Genomic DNA, 23425 nt, shown 5'->3' with positions numbered 1-23425 from the left:
ATTTCAGCATATATCAATTTCAACATGTGAAATAGATCTATGTGATTTTATATTTTCATGTATACATAATTCAGATTAAAAGTGTTTTAATCTTATTCTTTACTGCGGTGTTTAGAAAATAAAGTTTTGAAACACATATTTATGCACTAAACCCCGAATTCCAACAGTGGTATCAGAGCTATGGGTTTTCATATGCTGAATTTTAATATATATATTTTTTAAAAAAATTTAAAATTAGATTTTTTTTGCTACATGAGATGTATAGATTGATCTTCTAATCTGAAATTTGATTTTGGGTCTAATTATAGAACATATAGATAATATGTAATTACATGCATAGATCTGAATTTTGATCTAGAAAGAGTTCTAGTTCATGTTCATATGATACATAGATGCATATATAAAATCTATAATTTTTAGATGATCTGAATTTTAATTCATATATGTGATATATGATTGTATATTTAGATCATAAATTTATTTTTAATCTAACTCATGATTAGTATATGAGATATATGATATCATGCTAAAATTTAAAATTTTGTTTAGATCTGATTTTACATACACATATGTGATATATATTTATATGACAAAATCTAAAAATTATTTTTATATTTTAAAACTTACTTTCATGTAATGTATTTGGATCTGAAATGTGACTTTAAAATCTAAAATTTATGTTTGTGCATGAGAATTTTGGTCATAAAAAAATCATAAATTAGGTCATGTAATAGGATTGCATTTAAGATTTTTGATTTGAATCATATGGGTCTAACTCGATTAAATAATTGATCAAACCAAGTCTAGTGTTGCTAAGAGTTAGATCAATTAAGTTAATGATCATATAATTATTATTAATCAAATCGATTGAATCTCATATGTAGAATCGATTAACTTAAGGACCTAATTTGGCTCATTAGTTTGAGCTCGATTCACTTGAGCTAACCAATTCTGATCAATTGACCTATTAGTGTCTAAGGCAAGTTAATGAGATGTGGTTATTTAATTAGTTTTGTTAGCTGATCTGATCAATTTATTGATATCCTAAAAAGGCAATGGGGGGACCCCTATCAATCTCCACTTACTTGGCAAATTTGGAAGATTGGATCTTGAATTAGGCTGCTTAGCAATCTGATTTAGCCTATACGAGTTAGATCGATTATATGATGACTGATTAGATGAGATCTAAATCTAACCTTCCTATAAATATTAAGTCCATAGATCTTCCACCGTTGTAGATGTGCGGACGTGCTACCGATGTTGATTGTTCTCGATTAGTTACAGTGGTTCAGTTGTATTGGGAACATGCAACCACTCTATTAGTAAAGAGTTGTTCCAGGATAAAGATGGGGTTAGATCCAATAACTGTTAGGTGAGGGATCCAATGACGGCCTTGCATCTGCTTGTGAATGATGGGTTGGGCTTAACTAAGAAGTATGGGCAATAACTGTTAGGTAAGCCCACATGAATTAGAGACCAAGTCGCTGTAACACGCTTAGTGAAGCATCTAGGTAAAGAGTTGCCTACGCATCGGTGTGCATGTTACCAATAATTGTTAGGTGAGGTGTATATCATTGGTAGGACCGCAGTACCCACTAAAAATCCTTTGTCATGTTAGGATTTTTGTTTCCTTTCTGAAGAGTGGAGGGATCCGATAAATTAGTAGGAGTTATTATTTACATCTTAAAGTCTCTAAAAGCAAATATAAATATTAAGTATAAAAGTCTAACTTAAATCTCGACTCTCGCAGTTAAACCATCATGTCAACCTCAAAATCTCTAACCCGTATTCTTGAAACCAATCGTTTGACCGATAATAATTTCAAAGACTAGCTCAGAAACTTTAGGATTGTCCTGATCTTAGAAAAATTAAGCCATGTTCTCGATCAGAATCTTGTAGTGCTACCAAACTATCATACTACTGAGCAAAGAGCTATTTTTGAAAAGTGGATGGATGAAGACAGTCAGGTCAAGTGCTATGTGCTGGTGTCTATGTTAAACGAGTTGCAAAGCCACCACGAGCATATGCCCACTGTCCGGGCCATGATCACTCACTTACAAGAGTTGTCTAGTGAGCAGAGCTGTACTGCACGCTTCAAAGTATCCAAAAGACTCTTCAATCTGAAGATGCATGAAGGATAGTTTGTCCATGGGCACTGTATGACAGTGATCAAGAATATTGAGGAGCTTAGGAAGCTTGGGCTAGAAATGTAAAAGGAATTATAGATGGATCTGATCCTTCAATCCCTTATCAGTTCATATAGTTAATTCATTTTCATATGAACAAACTTGACTGCACTATTCTCAAACTTATCAACATGTGGGTCACCATGGAGGGTACCTTGAAGAGTTCAAGGGGTACTGTTCTCACTGTGGAGCAGACTTCTTCTTCCAAGAGAAAGTCTACTAGAAGGAAGAAGGTTAAATCTGTGAAGAAGCAAAAGAAAGAGAGCAAGCTGAAGAAGGATGGTCCAAAAGTGGCTGAGGTAAAGGAAAAGTATTTTCACTGTCATATTGAAGGCCACTGGAGAAAGAACTATCCTAAATATTTAGAGAGCATAAAGACCAAAAAGGGTGATAAGCCTTCTAAATGTATGCTCATAATTGAATCTAACCTTATGATTTCTTCTACTTTTAGTTGAGTATTGGACTCTGGCTTGAGTGCTCATATATATAACTCAATGCAAAATTTGATAGAAAGTAGGAGGTTGAGAGAAGGTGACATGATCCTTCAAGTTGGCAATAGAGCAAAGGTTGCTACAGAGGCCGTTGGCACTTATCCTTTTCGATTACCGTCTGGTGTTAGATTAGATTTAAAAGACTGTTATTATATTCCTATAGTTAGTCAAAATTTAATTTCCATATTGTGCTAGCACAGAAATATTTTGAAATTTATTTCAATAAAATTTTTTGTTCAATTTTTTTATGAAATAAATTGGTTGCATGAGATCTTTTAATTGACAGTCTTTATCACTTACATGTTGATGCGAATGTATACCTAAATGAGCAAATAGTGAGTGCCGTAGGCCAAAAGAGACCTAGAGATGGAATAAACCAGAAGTACTTATAGTACTATAGACTAGACCATATTGAAGAGGATAGGATAAACAGACTGGAGAAGGATGGGATCCTTGGCTCTCTTAACCTAGAGCTGTATCCAGCTTGCAAATCTTGTCTTCAAGAAAAAATGGTCAAGTTACCCTTTGTAGGACATGAGGAAAGAGCCATAGAGTTACTTGCACTGATATACACCGATGTGTGTGAGCCATTTGATGTACAGATCAAGGATGGTTATACCTACTTCATTACTCTTATCGATGATCTATCTAAGTATGGGTATGTGTATCTCATAAAACATAAGTTTGAGGCCTTTGAAAAGTTCAAAAAATTTAGGCATGAAATAGAAAAGGAGACAGGCAAATCCGTTAAGATTCTTTGATCTGATCGAGGAGGTGAATATCTTAGTCAGAATTTTTTAAGATATCTTAAGGATAATGGCATAGTCTCTCAATGGATCCTTCCTAAAACATCTCAGCTCAATGAGATATCCGAAAGGAGAAATAGGATCCTATTGGATATGGTCCGATCCATGATGAGCTTCACTGATTTATCCATATTTTTTTGGGGACATACCTTGTTAACTACCATTCACTTGTTGAATAGGATTCCACCAAAGTCTGTTCCTACCATATCATATGAGATATAGTTCGATAAGAAGTCGAGGCTGGGTTATATCAAGACTTGAGGATGTCCGGCCTATGTCAAGAGATAGATGGCGGATAAGCTAGAGGATAGATCTATTATAGCTCACTTTATAGGATATCCAAAAGAATCTATGGGATATTACTTCTACTTTCCACAAGACCACAATGTAATTGTGAGCTGAAACATTATATTTTTAGAAAAAATAGTTTATCCAAGATGGTGGCAGTGGGAGACTAGTGGAGCTCAAAGAGAAAGTCTTTGAAGAGTCCAGAGCTATAGATCTTCAGGAACTCATAGTCCATGAGCCAGTAGTTGATATTCCTCTACCACCTCATAGAACCAACAGGATCTTCTGATCTCCTGAAAGGTATATGGGTATGCTTACGGAGGAAGTAAAGAAAATATTTCTTATGGGAGATAGGGATGATGGTGATGATTCTAATATCTTTGATGAGGTGATGTCTAACATCTTTGATGAGGTGATGTCTAACATCGATTCTGAGAAATGGTTAGATGCTATGAAGTCAGAAATTGACTCGATGCACTCGAACTAAGTCTGAACTTTAGTAGATCCACTTGAGGGTATCATACCCATTAGGTGTAAATAGATGTACAAAAGGAGGATAAGTGCCGATGGTCAGGTAGAGACCTATAAATCTAGGTTTGTTGTAAAAGGTTATAGTCAGCGCGAGGGCATTGACTATCAAAAAATCTTCTCGTCCGTAGTCATACTGAAATCCATCCATATTTTGCTTGCTATTGCGGCTTACTATGATTATGAAATCTGACAGATGAATGTGAAAACTGCTTTCCTGAATGGATACCTTGAGGAAGATATCTATATGGAGCAGCCTATGGGTTTCACATCCGGTGATGGTGATCACAGAGTCTGCAAGCTGTAAAGATCCATATACGGATTAAAGCAGACTTCTCGGAGTTAGAACCATCATTTTGATGAAGCAATCAAATCATTTGATTTCATCAAAAATAAAGAGGAACCTTATGTATATAAGAGGGTCAGTGGGAGTGCGATCACCTTTCTCGTATTGTACATAGATGATATTCTCCTTATTAGGCATGACATTCTCATGCTGACCATGGTCAAAAGATGGTTGTCCAAGAAATTCTCCATGAAAAACCTAGAAGAAGCATCCTATATTCTCAGAATAAAGATCTATAAATATAGACCTAAATAGATGCTTGGCCTGTCACAAAAGCTGTACATAGAGAAGGTGTTGAAGATGTTTAGCATGAAAAACTCCAAAAGAGGTCTCTTACCTCTTAGGCATGGTATTAGTCTCTCCAAAATGATGTGTCCGACCACATCTGAGGAGATTTAGCGCATGAGTAGAATTCTTCATGCATCGGCTATAAGGAGCCTCATGTATGTCATGCTATGTACTGAACCTGATATTGCTCTTGCCGTGAGTGTCATGAGTAGGTATCAGTCAAATCCAGACGAGGAGCACTGGATAGTTGTGAAGAGCATCCTTAAGTACTTAAGAAGGATTAAGGATTTATTTTTGATCTTTAGAGGTGATTCTGAGTTACGAGTCGAGGGATATACTGACTCAAACTCCATGTCTGATCCTGATGATAGAAAGTCTACGTCAGGGTACGTGTTCATTTGCAATGATGGCGCAGTTAGTCAGAAGAGTTCCAAATAACCCATCATAGCAGATTCGACTATGGAAGCTAAGTATATCGTTGCTTCAGATGCTGCAAAGGAAGGCTTTTGGTTCAAAAAGTTCATGACAGAACTTGAGATTATGACATCAGATACCATACCGTTGTATTGCAACAACAATGGAGCTATAGCACTTGTTAAGGAGCTGAGGTCTCATAAAAAATCTAAGCACATCGAGCGGCATTTTCATATCATACACGACTACCTCGAAAAGAAATATATTGAGGTACGAAGAGTAGACTCCACGGACAACGTGGCAGACCTGCTGACTAAGCAATTGAGCCAACGAAAAATAAAAGTCCACCTTGAGAAGATAGAATTTAGATTTATGATCAATTGGCTTTAGTCTAAGTGAGAGATTGTTAGATGTATGTCCTAGAAGTCAATATGGCTGACACATTGTAATAATTCTAGGCATAATTTTATACTTAATATATTGATATGATCAATAAAAGGATAATTTCTTTTTTATTTAAACGTGATGTGTCCTTGAATCATTTATGAAATTAGTTTCGATACATATTCTCAAAGTGTTGAGAATTAAAGATATGTATTTAATTCCTAAATACTTCCGATCATAGGATCATCATGAGGATGGTGATAGATTCGAATAGACTGATGCACAAATCACTTCTTTTGAAATAGATGAGTCTCTGGTCTACTATGTAGAGATACAGAGCGGTAAGTGTGGGTGGTTGTTAGAAAATAACTAGTACTAAATATGACCATACGAGAGATTACTTGGATTTCTATTCAATCGTTAGTGATTGTCTCAATGCTGTAGTTGTATGACTGATCTTTTATCTTGAGATGGTACTGCTACTCACAATGAGGCTACTAAAGTTTGACTGATATAAACATGAATCTCAATGAACCCTTATGGTAGATGTTGGTGACGGTTGGTCCACTGTAGGAGTGGGGTGCGCATCAAGATAGGGTCTATCGATCTTGATAGAGAGTAGTCCTATGAAATTTGAAAGACTAAGTCCAAAAATCTATGGCCATAGTAGTGTGATGATGGAAAGAAGTTTCTATAGAAGTCATAACTAGACTAAAGCTAATCGAATCTATCATATGACTAATGTTGAGGTTTGACGATTTATCCATGACCTGCCATCTACTCGGGACTCATGATAGAGGGACTGAATCACACATTAACTATACCTAGAGGTTCATTTCAGTTCTACTGGATTGCCACTACATACTGCTAGATGTCACTGATGGATTGTGAGAGTTCACTAGGATCATTCTGGATCGATAATCCTTACTGAGTTAGTGTAAAATTATTTTGATCCATTGAAAAGAGTTTCAACGATACAATGATAAAGATCATTGTATATCTCACTACCAGATAGAATTGAACCTATGAGGTCACAGAACCAAGAGATTAGGTCTGAAATAAGTAATTGAGCTTATGAAATGTCAATTGGATTTAGAGAAATCTATTGAGTTCATGATAACCTTGCTAGCATATGATTGGATCCAATTCTTCTTTTCATTGAGATTATTTATTTGATAAGATAATTCTAACTTAATTATCTACTAATAATCTATATGAATTAGATTCATGAGACTCCAATTATTGAGTGTTTAAGATTATAGATTATATTAATTAAGGGTGTAAGTCTCAAATTAATTCTCTTGATAGTTATTTTTGGGGTGCCACCTTGATTTGATCAAGTTGGGTGTGTCCATTGATTAGAGAACTTTTAGTTTTCTTATGGAGCATCTCTTGGGTATATTTTGGGGTGTCTAATTATGGGTGCAAGGACCCCAATTGTTGGTGCCTAAAGGATCTCCTAAAGTAAGTTGGATAACTTAAGTTAATAAAAAATCTAATACAAGTAGGACTTGTATTATGTGATTGAATAGGATTCAATCATTATGCCTATTTAAAGGGATTTTTCCTAAGATCGCTAGAGTATGTAGAATGCCCATGAGACTCCTAAGAAGTTCCACACCCAAGGTGTTGGGCATCCCATAATTTGCTGGTTGCTAGTGTTTTGTAGAAGCACAAAGCAAGGAGAAACTCTAGAGAAGAGGAGAAGAAGAAGATCAAAGAGAAAGATTAAGCATTGATCGCGATCCAGGCTTCGTTCAGATTCAGTAGGCTAAATTTTGAAAAAATCAAAATTTAGATTAAAGAGGACTATTTTAGGCTGATCCTGAGTGGATACTCATAGAAGTCGGATACTTGTGTGGCTAAGAGAGAATCTCTTCTCTTTCAGACCCAGATTTGAAGAAAAAGATTACGAAACAGATATGTGATTTGATCATAATCTGAATTTCAGCATATAAGATAGATCCATATATTTTTATATTTTCATGCATGCATAATTTAGATTAAAAATATTTTAATCTTATTCTCCACTGTAGTGTTTAGAAAATAAAATTTTAAAACATATATGCATACACTAAACCCTAAATTCCAACACATAACTCATATAGTGTGGTAGGAATGGATTTAGAGGGAATTCAATTCAAAAGATGAATCGTAAAAAGTAATATATGTCTCCAGAGAAAGATAGAAAGATCTGTGAAGCTCATCATGGACTGGACCATATCTAATAAAGTTTGATTCTTCTTTTTGGATATTTCGCTGAGCTGAGATGTCCATTGTGAGACTATGCCATTATCTTTGAAATAGACTCGAAATTTTTTACTAAGATATTCTCCTTTTCAATTTGATTGAAGAACCTTTATGGATTTTTCGATCTATTTTTCTACTTCATGTCTGAACTCTTTGAACTTTTCAAAAGCTTCAGATTTATGGTACATCAAATTCATAAATCTATATCATGAATAATCATCGATAAAAGTTATGAAGTAGATATAGCCATCCCTAACTTGTATATCGAATGGACCATATACATTAGTGTGTACTAGAGCTAATATCTCAGTGGCCCTTTCCCTTTGTCTCATAAAAAGTAGCTTAGTCATTTTTTCTTGAAGACATGATTCACAAACGAGATAAGACTTGGAAGTCAATGGTCCGAGAAGACCATCTTAGTTTGTTGAGTCTGTCCTCTCCTATATAGCCTAGCCTAAGGTGCCACAGATAGTTTTGGCTAATCCTATCTCTAAATCTCTTAGACCCTATGGCATTCATAGTTTGCTTGTTAATATTGACAGTCGCATCCATATGCAAATGATAAAGACTATCAATCAAAAAAGCACATGTAATAATTTTATTTTCAAAATAAATCGAACACATATCTTTATTGAAATAAAAATTATAATTATCCTGTGCCAGCATAGATATGAAAATCAAATTTTTACTGGCTATAGGTACATAATAGTAGTCTTTAAGAATTAAAATAACTCCTAGCGATAATCATAGAGGGTAGGTCTTGATAGCCACAGCAGCAACCCTTGCTCTATTGCTGATCTGGAGAGTGATCTCACCTTCCCTCAGCCCTCTCACTTCTTCAAGATCCTACGTACAAGTGCACAAATGAGCACTTGAACTAGAATCTAGAATCTAACTTGAAGAAGAGAAAATTGTTAGATTAGTTTCAATAAGGAGCATATCAGATGTACCTTTGAAAGGCCCATCCTTCTTCCTGCTCTTGACAGTCGCTAGGTAGGCCGGACAGTTCCTTCTCCAGTAGCCTTCGACATTGCAATGAAAATATTTCCCTTATCGTCGGCTTTCTTCAAAACCTGCTTCTTGGGCTTGGCCTCATTCTTTTGCTTCTTCTTGTTCTTAAAAGAAGGCTTTCTCTTAGAGGAAGTCTACTCTACAGTCAGAACTGTATCCCTTGAACTCTTCAAGGTGTCCTCTGCTGTTACTAACATGTTTAATAATTCTGATAAAATGCTATCAATTTTGTTTATATGGTAGTTCATGATGAACTGCCCATAAGAATTAGGAAGAGACTGGAAGATCAGATCCACCTGTAATTCTTTATCCATGTTCATACTAAACTTCTGAAGGTCCTTGATGTCTTTGATCATTGTCAAACAATGATCATTGACGGACTATCCATCATGCATTTTCACTCTGAATAGTCTCTGGGAGACTTCAAAGTGAGCTGTGCGACTTTGCTCACCGTACAACTCTTATAGGTGAGTCAGCATCTCTTTGGCAATCCTCATATCTTCATGCTGTCGCTGAAGATCATTGGATATGGATGCTAAAATATAACACTTTGCCCTGTTATCTTCATCCATCCATTTCTCAAGAGCAGCTCATTGATCAGAGGATGGACGAACTGGTAACATAGGTGCATCTTGATCAAAGACATGGATAAGTTTCTCGAAACTAAGAACAATTCTTAAATTTTAGAGCCAGTCTTTGTAGTTTGTACCGATCAACCTATTAGTATCAAGGATATGGACTAAGGGGTTGGAACTCGACATGATTATCTACAGAGAGAACAGTTTCTAGTTAGATATTTGTACTTATAAAATATTTATTCTAGGAACTTTAAAAATAAACAAAAGCTCTCACTATTTTTTGAATCTCTCACTCCTCAGATAGAGAAATGGAAACCTATACACGATTGATTTCAAGTGGATACTGTAGTCTCATTAATCTATACACATATCATCTAATAGTTATTGGTGAGCATAGACCAATGAGTGGACAACACCTTATCCATTGCTTCACTAAGCAAATTACAGCAGGCTTGGTCTCTAAGTCCTGTGGCCTCACCTAATAATTATTGACATATTTCTTAATTAAGTCAGATCCATTGTTCACTAGCGGATGTAAAACCATCATTGGGACCCTCACCTAACAGTTATTGGACCCAACTCCATCTCTATCCCGGGACATCAAATGCCAATAGAGTGATTATACCTTTCTGATGCAACTAAACCACTATAATCAGTCGAGAACGATCAATGCCAGGAAGGCACCCGCATCTCTACAATGATGGAAGACCTCTAGACTTAATATTTAGTGAAAAAATTTAGGTTTAGCTCTCTTCTAAATCAATAGATATAACATCTAACTGATCAAATTTAGATCAGCACATCCACATGTCTAACCAGTCTAGTTGGTATGGATGAACTCGAGTCAACAAGTAATCTAGCATGAAGCTGAATCTCTCAAGATGGCCAAGTAAGTTAAGATGAGTGGGGGTCCCCTTATTGCTTTCCTTAGACACCAATGAAAATTGAATAGGTCAGACAATAGAATCAATTAAACAACCACCATCTAAATACTTACCTTAGACACCAAATTGATCGATTAGAATCGATCAGATTAACCTATTGAAATGGGTCCAAACCACTAAGCCAAATTTTATTTTGAGTCCATCAATTCACATCAAAATGTGAATCGATAACTAAACTCAACTTTGAGCCCCTTTGACTTAATCCTAATCAACCATTGATTAGGTTCAATCAACTACTCAGAATCGATAAGGGTTCTAGCCTAATCTAATCAATTTGACCCTAATTATACTTTGATCACTAGATCTAATTTGTTCATCCCATACCCACATGCAATAATATAATTTTTAGATCTAAAATAATTTTTTAGATTATATTTCATTGCATGCATTAGTGGTTTATGATCTTGAAACAATTTCAAATCTAAACCTAATGTCATATATCACATATATGTAGTTTCAGATCTAAATTAAAACATATATCACATATACATCAAATTTTAGATCTAAAATTAAATATATATATATATATATATATATATCAAATATATGTATAATCAGATATAAAATAATAATTAAAATATTTTAAAAATATTTTTCAAAAAATCGATTCATATCAAACTAGGACAATCTTTTCAATATAGGAGATAAATCTTATACCAGGACAACTTTATACCAGTTTGATATGAACATTTAATCATTATAATTTTAGATCTAAATATGAAATAAAATATATCATATACATCAATTTTTAGATCTAAAAGATTAATTTAATCATTTTGAAAATAGTTCTCAAAACTAATAAATCTTGTATTAGGACGATCTTTTCAATATAGGGAGTAAACCCTATACTAGGATAACCTTATACCAGCATAAGATCAATTTTAAATAAACAAAACTTTCAAATCTAAGATAAAAATTAGATTATATATGTCTTTAAAAATCAGTGGCTCTGATGCTACTGTTAGAAAATCGGATAGGATACATACATAGATTTTAAAAATCTTTTCAAGAGCAGCAAAAAATAAATCAGGTTAAACCATTTAACCCCACATGCATTAGATCTCATCTAATCCTACCCAAGCCCAGGAATAAAGACATGCATATAATTTAAAAATTAAAATAAAGATGAGATCAAATCTCAATACTTTTGTATGGATAGAAATTCATCATTTTCTATGATCTTAGATTCGAAGGTCCTTGAGCCACACACGTGTCCGATCTCTACAGGTATCCATCGGGATTAACCTTGAATCCTTCTTCTCATAGTAGATCCTTCTTCTTTAAGTATGATCTTTACCACTTTGAATCTTGATCAGCAAATGATCTTGACTGCAACTTCAACTCTTGAACTGCAACCTTCTTCTCCTTGTTCTTTATTGTAGAAGAGATCCTTCTCTACTTTTGAAGTGTGGAATATGAACACCCAACCCTTGGGCATAGAAAAGAAAAGAGGAAGAGAGGGTGTGGCATGGAGAGGAGAGAAAAGAGTTTTGATTTCACAAAATTCTATATTCTAAAATTCTAAGAGACTGTCTCTTTATATAGATCCTTCCTTGATCCAAATCAAGAATCAATTAACTTAAAAAGGCTAGTCCTTATCTCATAAAGATTTCTACCTTTTTAACCTGATTATTTTTCTTTAAAATCAGACTTAATTGGTAGGAGCTCAACCTCTTTTGACAAGTATATGGGGTATCCCAATTAGATAAGGTAGACTGAGTATGCACCCCTTATAATAGAGGGCAGGTAGTTGGAGTGCCAACACCTGGTGTCCCTTAGGGTTTCTCATGCACAAGAGAGGGGGCGTAGCCCCTCTCTCTCTCCTTCCATGCCAATGCAAGAGAGGGGGTGGACCCCTCTCTCTTCCTCACACCAATCCAAGGTTGGCACCCCTTGGACTTCCCAAAAGAAATTCATGGCGCCAGCTCTTCTTTCCCTTAATTCCATACTCAATATTAGGAAACAAATGAGGAGTTAATTTAGCCAACTCATTGACTTAATTTAATCCTCTTGGACTCACAATTAAGCATCCAGCTAAATCTTAATGGATTTAGGTTAGGTTCAATGCAATAGACTTGATCCAATCGAAGTCTTGAGAAGAATTAAATTTAACCATGTGCTAGCATGATTCTCTTAAACCTAATAGGATTTCAATAAATTCTAATCCAATTAGAACTTCATAAATCGAATTAGTAAATTCAAGATTAAATTTCTTAATGCATGACCCCATAGGTTTCATTCTATCTGGTAGTGAGATATATTGTGATCTCCATCATAATATCATCAAAACTCTTTTTGATGAGTTGGAATAATTCTAACTCTACCCTTCGAAGGACATCAATTATCAAGATGACACCCGATGAGTCCTACAATCCATCAATGATATCTAGCAATATATAGTGACAATCCAGTAGAATGAAAGTGTGAACCCCTAGGTGTAATTATCGTATGATTCAGCCCTTCTATCATGAGTCCTGATTTGACAGAGGTCATGGAGAACTCGTCAGACTCCATCGTCAGTCATATGCTAGATTGGCTCGACTCGAGTTCATTTGTGAATCTCATGAAAATTCTTTTTCAGTATTCACTCTTACTTTGGCCAATGACTTTCTGAACTCAATTTCACAAATAGCATAGGACTTCTCTTTTTCTACCAAGATCGAAAGATTCCATCTTGATACATCCTACTCCAAACAGTGAATCTAAATCTATTATAGCCAACATACACAGTAAGGATCCAAAAGGCTAGAAACCAAAGGAACATGCAGTCAAACTCAGTAGCCTCATTATGAATAGCTGATAACACTGCAGGTCAAAGGACTAGTCACACCACTGGAGCATCAAAAAAATTACTGACGAGTGAGTAGACATCCAAGTAATTTTTCATATTGATCACGCTCAGTACAAGTTATTCTCTAACAACCACCTGCACCATCACTCCAATATCCCTATACTGCAGACCCGAGACTTATCTACCCACAAGGGAGGTGAACCATGTATCGATCTCAAATGGATTGATTACTATCCTCTGTGATGATCCATTGATCGAGAGCATTTAGAAATTAACCATTAATTAATGTATGTCTCAAATTCTCAACACTTTAAGAATATATAAAAATTATCTTTGTTAATTTTTAGAACAAGTCATAGATACATAAATATGATTGGAATGAAAAAGTCCTCTATTGATAATAAAAATATTACAAGTACAAGATTAAGTTCTAAAATTATAAAATGTGTCAGCCAACAATTGGCTTCTAGAGTATAAATCTAACACGTTCAAGAGTCGATCATAGGATTCTCAAAATGGACTCTATGAATGGCTCTTGAATGCCCTAATTTGGACAGTTCAGAAATGCATCAATTTTTTATTATTGTCATAACATTCTTTAGTCTATTATAGAAAATTTCATCAAAGTTATCTCCTTTATTCTCTAGGTATAAATTAGATGTGGTTAAAATATGATCTATCTATATCGTGTACTTGGAGAACTGTAGAGAGATGCTGTCAGATTTTTTTTAGATATGAAATAAAGAATAAAGCTATTGCAACAATAAAAGTGATGTATTTTTGAAAGGAATAGGGCCACACCTACTAGGAAGGAGTTGGTGGAGCTAGAATTCATCTTAAAACTTGTAAGGGATGCATGAGATCTGGGTCAAGATCTGATTCAGGATCCAATCGAGATTCGGGTCAGGATCTGATCTGGGATCCAAGTCGGGATCCAATCTGAGATCCGGTTTGAGATCCTATTTGGGATCCGAATCGAGATCCAGTTTGGATGAATGTCTGAGATATTTTTTTATTATTAATAATTTTTTTTATTGTCAAATAGATATCGACAAAAGTTTGATGAATGCTAGGGATATTTTTTTGTCTGAATATTAAGTGGGTGTTCAAAATTTTATTGAGTTTGCATGGCTAAGGCTGACAGTGCCAATAGGATAAAGTGTTTGTGCAAGAGATATATGAATATGGTATATCATCACATATCACTTGTTGAGGAGCATCTGCTATGTTATGGTATGGATAAGAAGTATACTTGCTAGATATGGCATGGAAAAGATGATTTAAATAAAGTTGTGCATGATGATGATAATATTGAAGATGATAGTGATGCTACTAAACCTATCGAACATGGTGATATAGGTTTAGTATTGGATGATTTATATCAGGATGTTCGTTCAAATGTATCTATGAGTACTAGTACATCTAAAGATAGTTCTGATCATGAATACAATATTAATGAGGTAAAAGAGACTTCTGAACAGTTTGCAAATCTTGTAAGGGATGCACGAGAGCCACTCTACCCAAATTGTGTAAAGTTCTTCAAGTTAGGATTTTTGATCAAATTGCTTCATCTTAAAATCATGAAGCGATGGAGTCAGAAGTTATTTGATCAAAATTTAGCATTGATTAAAACAACTCTTTTCGATGGAGAGAGACTTTTGAAATCATATTCTGAAGCTAAAACATACATGCGAGAATTGGGACTTGGTTATATTCCTAAATATGCTTGCAAAAATAACTGTATATTATTTTATAAAGAGAATGAACAAGCAAGTGAATATCCGAAATGTGGTGAGGCTAGGTACAAAACTGATAATAGAAAAGGAAAGAAGATACTTCATAAGGTTTTGAGGTATTTTTCATTAATTCTAAGACTTCAAAGGTTGTATATATCCATAAAAATAGCTGAAGAAATGAGATAGCATCATGAGCAGCGGGTTCTAGAGAAAAATATACTTAGTCATCTGATCGACTCTGTAGTATGAAAAGACTTCAGTGCAAATCATCCGCACTTTACGAGTGACCCGCATAATATCTGGCTTGGTCTAGCAATAGATAGATTTAATTCCTTTGGTAATTTGAGTACTTCTTACAGTATGTGGCCTGTAATACTAGTATCATATAATATATCACTTTGAAAGTGTATGAAAGAATCATTTATTTTTAGGTCACTATTGATTCTAGATCTGAAAGCATCAGGTAATAAAATTGATGTATATCTATGATCCTTAATCGATAATCTGAAGGAGCTATAAAAAAATAGAGTACAAATATATGATTCTGTCAGTCAAAAAAATTATAAGTTACATGCTTTGATTTTATGGACCATCAATGATTTTTTTGCATATAAAAATTTATCTGGATGGAGTGTCAAAAGATATCTGGCATGTCCAATATGCAATAAGGATACATCCTCCTTATAATTAAAGCATGGAAGGAAAATCTGCTTCATGGGTCATCGATAGTTTTTACCTACTAATCACTCTTGGAGGATCCGTTATAACCAATACTTTGATGGTAAGTCCGACCGACGTCCGCCACCTAAGGAGCTAAGTGGAGCGAAAGTTTTAGAACAACTTGAAGCCATTGGACATGTAAACTTTAAAAAAATATCGGATACTCACAAGCAAAAGCGTACTGAAGCTAAGCTAAATTGGACAAAGTGAAGCATATTTTTTAAACTATCATACAGAAAGCAGCTACTACTTCATTATAACCAGAATGTAATACATATTAAGAAGAATATTTATGATAATGTCATCGATATAGTGTTGAACATCACAAAAAAAATAAAAGATAATTCAAAAGCTCACCTTGATTTGCAAGAAATAAAAATCTAGTCGGAGTTGCATTTAGTTCGCTGAAGTGATAAATTTTTTATGCCACCTGCATGTTATTCACTATTTGGTGAGGAGAAGAAGAATTTATGTGGATAGTTTAAAATCGTAAAATTTTTTGATACTAATGCTTCAAATATATCGTGATATGTTGAGAACAATGATGGCAATATCTCTAGTATGAAAAGTCATGACTCCCATGTGATGATGCAGTGCTTGCTTCCTGTGGTCATACGTGGCTTTCTGAGTGGTGATGTTCAAGCTACATTGATTGAGTTGGGAGTGTTCTTTCGAGACTATGTTACTAAAAATTAAAGATTAACTTACTTAAAAAATTTGAGAAAGATATTGTGCTCATTCTTTATAAATTAAAAAAAATTATTCTATAATTATTTTTTGATATTATGGTGCACTTGGCTGTTCATCTCCTAAAGGAAGCTTTTTTGGCCGAATCGATATATTATCGATAGATGTATCCTATCGAAAGATAAAAAATCATAATTTCTTTGTCATATCAGTTATAAGATCTAAATGTATTAGTTAAATTTAAATTTATTTTTATTTATAAATTCTTGTGTATCCTAAAAAAGTATGTGTGTAATAAGGCACAGCCTGAAGGATCTATAGTGAAAGCATACATAGCTGCGGAGTATGTCATATTCTGCTCGATATATCTTGATGATATTAAAATAAGATTTAATTGTACAGATCGTAATATAGACTATGAATGGGATGACGATGACCCGACACTATCCATATTCAAACAAACAGTTCGACCTATGGACGGAAAGGAGATATGAATTTATAGACATGAATGAGCTATCCAAGATACACTTTTATGTTCAAAATAATTGTGAAAAAATTGAAAATTTTATTAAGTACCATCTTAGTATACTTTTTAGTGTTCTAACTAATTTTTTCGTGTCGATGCAAAAATCATGACTTATAATAGTGAGTACAAGAGGATACTATCCAGGAAGAATAATATAGATGTTAATGATCGATATAGGAGGAAATTTACAAAATAGTTTGGAGACCATGTAAGTTCTACTACTATTACATTATATTTCAACAATTATAAAATTAATTATTTGAACCAACATAATTTTTTATGTTATATTGTAGATGAAATCTAAGTATTTCAATAAAGAAGAAGGTGCGATCGATGAGTTGTACGATTTAGCATGTGGCTCCGATGGAAGAGTTAACCACTATGCATCCTATACCATTGGAGGAATGAGAATTCATATAAGAGAGCTTGAGATGTAAAAAGTGATCTAGAATAGTGAGATTACTACGATAGGATATGAAGGAGAAGAGGAGATTGAATATCTTAGTGTATTGATAGATATCATAGAACTGAAGTATGGATCTAATAATTTGATATTCTTATTTCAGTATGAATGGTAAAATATTAGCAATAAGAAGATTGATATTCATATCAATTCATACTTTATCAGTATAAATTTTGCACGAACATGGTACCAGAATGAGTCATATATATTAGCAACTCAAGCAAAATAAGTAATATATTTGAAGGATCCAAAGTATCGAAGTGATTGACATGTCTACAAAGAATAATACCTAGAGGCGTATATGACATACTAACCCGACTAGACATGGACAAAAATTCAGATCTATATAAAGAGGAAAGCTTTTCAAGAGAAAGAACAAATATTGACTGAGCTCCTTGTTAATGAAGAACTTGTGACAATTTCTTTGAATAGGATTGATCTACCATCCAACGAAGTTGAAGCTGATTTTATACTTAATCTTGATGATTCAGAGGATGACGATCAGTTCATAAATGATGATGAGATAGAAGATGATACATTAGTCGATTATTATAATTCAGAAGAGGACCTACAAATCGAGGAGGATATGGATATTATTGAGTAGATCTATATTCTTTGTTGAATCTTCTCTTGCAATAATGGTATGCAATACAATTCTATTCATTAACATTTATATTTTTTTACTATTATTATTTATTATTAAATTTATTTATATGTCAAGTTAGTTATATCATGATTTAAGCATTGTAGGTATGGCACTAGGAAGGAGATGACCACGTCCGAGTTTCCAACTTCCCCCTGAGGATGAGCCTTCCCTCATTTCTACTACCGCACCATCGGAGCCGCCAGAGGGTGCTGCAGAGGTAGATCTGAGTTATATTTTAATATTTTTTACATAACAAAATTTTATTTTAATTGTATATGTTAAGTTTATAAATGGCTATCATACTAATGATTTATTCATTATTGTTTCAGGCTATTTGATACAAGTAGTGAGACGAGGGTGAGGTTCGTCGAAAAACTTCACGTTGGAGCATTGAAGACACGAGCACAAAGGACAGTATCTCCATATCGAGATTCTGTCCGACTATACCACATCCATTAGGAGATGGTGTGAGCCATGGCGGACTGAGTTGAGCATCATATACTGCAGCTATGCCCCTGTGATGCTCTCCAATTGATGTCACGTTACACCAGCTCAGAGAAAGATTTTCTATAGCCACTTACAGGTAAAATAATATTTAGTAAAATATTTTATTAGCATCGTATTCTTATAATATTTGTTATTAGCAAGCTATATTTGATATTGTTAATTTTGAGCATGATTACGTGTGGTGAGCTGTGGATGATCATCTATGCTCATGTTTCAAGAATTACCAACATCGTATTCATCATCACTGGTATGCTATAGTGCAGGACCAGAGGGTGGAGGTAGCACGACAGTGGCCATATGACAGCATCAGTATCAAGGACTGGGCTGTCATATGCTGCAAGTATGAGGATCTGGCATATCAGGTTAAGCATTCAATTTTTTTTTTAAAGTTTAATAATTAAATTATTTATTCTTAAATTTAGTTAGTTACTTACTAATTTGACTGTAAATTGTATAGGATCGATGTGCTCGAAATGCCGCCAATCGAAAAAGATAGACCATCGTGCATTGTGGGAGTTTGAGGCCATTCGCTCGTCATATAGAGCAGATGATAAGTAATTTTTATTTAGCATATTTTAACTCTTTAACTATTTAAAAAAAATTTTATTAATTATTCTCAAATTGTAGAGAGATATAGAGAGTGAGAGCTTTCTGGTAGAATCGAGATCTACCAATGGACCCACCAGTGATGATCAGGATAGTGGACGGCAGGGAGTCAGGAGCTTTAAGTAAGTTTTTCTAACTATTTTTTCATTGGCATTTTGATTTTTAGTACAAACTTAGAATAGCTATAATTTTAATTTTTAGAATCGTATGATAGGGATTAGATCCCAGTCTATCTCTGAGGGTTCGACCACATCCACAAATGATGAGATATGTGATCTGGTACTTGGTATGAGATCCTATTATATTAGGGGCTAGGGTATGGGATCAGTGCTCCCCTATTCTCATGCTTGTCCAGGGCTGATGTCCTACTGCCTGTGGTGCTCGACTGATGGAGATATAGAGACAGACTGCTGAGGATCGACAGCGGACTGATGAGGATCGACAGCTGATGAGGCAGATGATGGAGTAGATGGTACAGCTGAAGCAGATGATGGAGCTGATGAGGCAGTAGCAGATCGATTAGAGCTCCTCTACCCATTCTCCTTCTCCAGATGCTGATGCTTGACAGTTTGCAACTTATTTTTATATTTTTTATTTTTTTAGATCTCTTATAATTATTAAATTTATTTTTTTATAATTATATTTTAATATAATAAAATTATCAAATTTATTTATGGATTTATTATGTGAATTTTTTATTTTAATTTTATAAATTATAAAGATAAAATATTAAAAATATAAATTAAAAAATATATATTTATAAAATGTTTTTTAAAAAATATTATATTTTAATTAGAAATAAAATTATTTGCAACAAAATATGCATCGCAAATACAATTATTTGCAATGGAGCTATTCCATCATCAATAATTTATTTTTTAAAATTTAATTTTTTTTAAAAATTATTTATGATAGAATATTATCATCGTAAATAATTTTTTTGATCATGAAAGTATTTACGATGAAATTTTTTATTGTAAAAATAATATATTTTATTTTTTAAAAATATTAAATTTATTTATTAAATTATTGATGATGAAAAATTTTTATCATAAATAATTTTATTTATGATAAAAAAATAAATTATTTACAATAAAATTTATTTTATCATAAATAATTTAAAAAATAAAATAAAATTTTGCGACGCAAATAGTTCGTTGCAAAAAAATAATTATTAGCAAAAAAATTTTGTTTCCTTTGCAAAATATTATCTGCAATCATATTTTTAGCAATACAGTATTAGTGACCAAATTTCTATCGTAAATAAATATTTACGATGGAAATTTAGTATTTACGGTGCTTTTTTTTGTGAAAAGCATCGCAAATACTCTTGTCTGTTGTAGTGACATTAGTGAATTGGAGCACAATTTAAACTTTGATAGGCAGAACTATAAAATTTCAAACTAAAATCTAAGTTAAGAAGGACTACAATAGATGCTAAATTCCATTTAATGTCTAGAGCATTTAGCACCTCATGTAGGAATATGGTACCACCATCATATATGAGCAACTTATAGGTGCCAATACCCCATGACCTCCATCCTTGAGTTGTTCCCAACATATATCATCTTGTTTTTGGACTGATTTGATGGCACTCCATCAATGCTCCTTGATCTCTAGCTACATGGTCAGTGGGCCTTGAGTCTACAGTCCATGATAGATGAGATTTAGAAAATAATGCTTAGCTCAAAACACAAGCATAATATAATTTTTTTGAGTCAATAATACCTATTTTCACTCAAGACATTCACGAGTTAAATGACCCAGCTTGCCACAAACATAATAGGTCATCTTAGGCTTATCTTTCTTATCACCGCAGTTGCCTCTCTTGTACTGATATTTCTTAGCCTTTTTGGGTCCCTTTACCTTTCTTGTAGGACTTTCAGTCCCTCTTGTGCTTCTTTTTGGGAGCCCTACTTAAACTAGCCTCAGCACATAACTTATTCAGAAGATTTTGTCACTTCTTGTGCTCATCTTCTAGCTCTAAATAATGCCTAATTTCCTCAAAACTTTTGACATTTTCATTGTATCATATTGATGGTCATGTGCTCCCAAATTTTAGGTAAGGAATGGATAACTACTTATACTTGTTGCTCGTTAGTGAGGGCATTTCTAGTTGTCTTAAGTTCTTATTATATTTGACATCTCTCGTAGATGCTGCCTCATTGAAATATTTGGACGTTTTTTATAACTGTCAAACTTTATAGTTAGCTTTCTCAATTTTGAAGCAGAGGTACCTTTAAAGGCTTTCTTGAGAGTTGTCACATCTCATCGATTGTTTCATATTTCTCATATTCATACATGATAATATTTTCCATAATACTTAGCAATGTGATGCGAGCACCATTATTTTTTTTTCTCATTCTTTATATGCCTCACTATCTCTCCTGTGCTAGACAGTGTTACCCCTCAGGCTGAACTATGGTATGAAAGATGATCTCTTTGATCTCTTATTCCTTGAGAATATATTGAACTTTATAGTGCCATATATCATAACTATCATAACTATGGTATGAAAGATGGTCTCTTTGATCTCTTATTCCTCGAGAATATGCTGAACTTTGTAGTGCCATATATCATCTATCCATAATACTCAGCAATGTGATGCGAGCACCATTGTTCTTCTTTTTTCATTCTTTATATACCTCACTATCTCTCCTATGCTAGGCAGTGTTACCCCTCTCATTGCTAAACTATGGTATGAAAGATGGTCTCTTTGATCTCTTATTCCTCGAGAATATACTGAACTTTGTAGTGCCATATATCATAACTATCACTATTCAGTTTTTCTCCTTTATTCAATTTAGCTATACTACTTTTAGATGTACTTGCCATGGTAAAACAACTACACAGAGACATATGCATATTTAATTAATTAGCATTAAACATAATTTATATTCATGTCATTCTTGTTACAAAATATAAGTTGATTAATAATAACTCTACACTAGATATGGAATCAAAAGTTAACAAAGTTCCCAATCATCATCCACATTCCAATGTATAATTATTATTAATTAACACTAATTGCAAAAGATTTATTTCTTATGTGAGAAATCCCTGATTCCTACCAACCAATGAACTCCCACTTGATAATGACATTTAAGCATGCCAAATACACAATGATTATTTAAAAGATGCATATAATATAAAATAGATACCAATATCATGAACACTAATTAGCATTTAATCTCCACAATATGTTCACAATACATAATCACATAAGTCATAATTAACAAATTAATAACATAAAAACTGCATCATAAGCCAACATTTTCTACCAGACAGGAAATATATTTTTTATAATATACTCGAAATGCTCAATTATGATTTGGTTCAATTTTCTCACAATTTTGGGCCCAGCCCTCTATAGCCATAGGCCTCCCTCATGTTAATCATATACAATATATCTCGCACCATGGAGACTTGAGAGCTCAGACAATACATTAGTACATCTAGCAGCTCTCCTCACAAAGTAAGTGTCTTCATCATACTCGCATATAGTGTGTGATGTCACTGTATGATGGGGCTTTTCCTGATGTTCAATCATTATTTCTTGTAGTTTTGTGGTCCAAAATCTAGGTAAAATCCTTTTAAGCAAAGACATCTTCCAACACTCATCAATGATATAATTATGATCCTCAATTGATTTGAATATTCGATGATTTGAATATTCGATTAACAATATTAATGTGTTCCTTCATGTCACGATTAGGATCCATCCTATAGTTCTTGATGGGCTCCAATAGATGTTGAGTAAATCACAAAACTTTTTAGCGTGAACTATGATCACCATCTTGACATGATTTAACAAAAAAAAAAGGTGAATACTTTTATGTTAATGAGACAACTTAACATGGATTCATAAATAACACATGTTATGTCATTAACAAAAATACTCAAGATATGCTAGAATATTGTTAGTTGGAAATAAAATTATAATCCAACAAAATAAAATCTAATTTATATCAAATTTTATTATACTTTAGTATGAAAAAATTAATTTAGGTGCCTAGGAGCTCAGATTTGACATTCTAAATCTCATCCCACTTTATCAGACCCCACTTGATATAAAAATAATTTTTTCAAAATTTTATCTCTCTTAAAGATGATTTTTCTAAAATTTTCATTGATCAGAAGTCTTAAAAATTAATAAAATAAAAAAAATATTTTCAAAAATTAATTAAAATTATAAATATTCTACATTAAATTCTAAGTATATGGGCTGA

This window comes from Elaeis guineensis, chromosome 8 (genome assembly GCF_000442705.2).
Source record: "Elaeis guineensis isolate ETL-2024a chromosome 8, EG11, whole genome shotgun sequence".
Classification (NCBI taxonomy): Eukaryota; Viridiplantae; Streptophyta; class Magnoliopsida; order Arecales; family Arecaceae; genus Elaeis; species Elaeis guineensis.
This window is presented reverse-complemented; position numbering follows the sequence as displayed.